At 41.8% G+C, this 1,988-nt stretch overlaps 1 protein-coding gene across 1 annotated transcript in view; it reads right to left on the reverse strand.

Moving 5' to 3' along the window:
• The window catches only part of LOC107102236 (plexin-B1-like), a 99,825-nt gene that overhangs the window by 75,616 nt on the left and 22,221 nt on the right, over nucleotides 1-1,988 (reverse strand). The window lies entirely within an intron of this gene.

Raw genomic sequence — 1,988 nt, forward strand, 5'->3', positions numbered from 1 at the left:
GCCCGTCTCCAGAGGCCCGTCTTCAGAGGCCCGTCTCCAGAGGCCCGTCCGACACACCATGCAGCACTAACAGCACATCAGCTCAGACTCGTGAAGCCAAACTTTTTCATACATGTGAAATAAGAAATGAAACGAGTTTGAACTTTCTGTGATGAAAGTAAAGGATTCATTGCAATGGAGCAGAAGCTTCTGGTAGAGGACTGAACAGACCAAGACTTCCTTCCGTCTAGGTCTCCCTCCTGCTGGGAGACGGACTGAGCAGAGCTTATCTGGGCTGGATGTGATTGAGTTTGTTTGTTTATCCGGAGGTTATCCTACCAATCAGATTAGGATACTAAGAAAGAGCTACAGTTTCCATGAAGCACCAACTTTAGAAATTATTTCACACAGTTCTGCTGCCAGAGGGGAAACAGTCGACCAAAGAACTCAGAGAGACGCAGTCGACCAAAGAACTCAGAGAGATGCAGTCGACCAAAGAACTCAGAGAGACGCAGTCGACCAAAGACCTGAGAGAGAAACAGTCAACCATAGACCTCAGAGAGACTCAGTCAACCATAGACCTCAGAGAGAAACAGTCGACCAAAGACCTCAACACACATCTAGTCAACTTTATAAAAACCTCCCGATGTGAACACATCGGCTTCCATCACCAGGCATGTTGGGATTCTTTTAGACGTGAGCAGTTTCCTCTGGCCATTTAAACTCTTGGCTGTTATTGTCTTTATCCGTTGCTTTGGACTCATAGCTCCTTCATGTGGGAAACCAAAGGCAAGATCGTGACTTAGCTCTAATTCACAGATTTTTCACACGTTCAAACATCGGTTTTAAAAAACAAAACAAAGATGTTGCTGCTTAAGCCATCAGTATGGTGGGTCAGGTCAGCTTATATAGCGGCTAAATTACACACTGTGAGGCTTTAGTTCAACAGGAGCGAACCTGATGCAACGCACCGAAAGCAGCAATCTCTGAGGATGGAGATGACTGGATTCAGGACATTCCAGGCTCTGTGGCCTCTCTGACCATTAAACCAGCTGCCAACTTCAGTCAGGCCTCTCTTTGTTAAGAAATGTAGAGTGACTCAACTTGTGACACGGTCTGTTCCCCCCAGCTTTTCCAAAAGAAACGAGTCCGTCTGGAGAGACACCCATCCGGACGCGGCGTGGCCACACCGAGCCTCGGCTCATTCCCAGCAAGTTATTAAAAAACAGAAACACAAACGTCTCAAACGTTTCACTGAACAAAAGGAAACCAGAAGGCAGGAACTTCACAACACGGATCACAACAACGCCACAACCTCTCTGTTTACTCTTTTTGAAAGCCACACTGACAGCGTTTCCCATGAGGCATCACTGCTCTGTAATTAAACTACAGACATTCAGGTCCTTCACTCTTTAGTCACATAAAATACAAAAATGTTGGAAAGAGATTGAAAATATTGTGCTTCATCTTCAACCTGATTCACTTTAGATTCATCAATCCTTAAAAGAATATGGTTATATAACTGCTGCTGAACTAAACTTTATATTTTACCTTCCTGTATTCTATTATTGACCAAGCAAGGGAATTATTAGGCATAAAACCTTCAACAACTTAAAGGAATTCATTTTGAATTTAAAAACATTGCAAAAAGAGATCAATAAAATCCAACAGACAGTTGCTCAGGGGCAGAACATCAGTTTTTTAAAGATTGTTTGTTGATCATTCAGAAATTCTACAGATAAAGAAACTGATTAAAAACTGTAGAAATGATGCGAATATAAAAGCTTAAAGCGATGACAACCGGGGATTTTAAAGGTAGAGAAGATCACCTACCAAACTCAGGCTGATCCATCGGTGCAGCCTTAATGGTCTACAGCAACCAAATAAAGAAAATCATCAACCAGTAAAGGTCCGGAGAACTAAATTTAACACTGAATTAAAATTAGTCGTTTATGCATCCATATTATACATTGAATTTTTAAATTAAAAAAATATAAAAACAAAACAAT

Source organism: Cyprinodon variegatus, unplaced genomic scaffold (genome assembly GCF_000732505.1).
Source record: "Cyprinodon variegatus isolate N-32 unplaced genomic scaffold, C_variegatus-1.0 Scaffold1220, whole genome shotgun sequence".
In the NCBI taxonomy this organism is placed as follows: domain Eukaryota; kingdom Metazoa; phylum Chordata; class Actinopteri; order Cyprinodontiformes; family Cyprinodontidae; genus Cyprinodon; species Cyprinodon variegatus.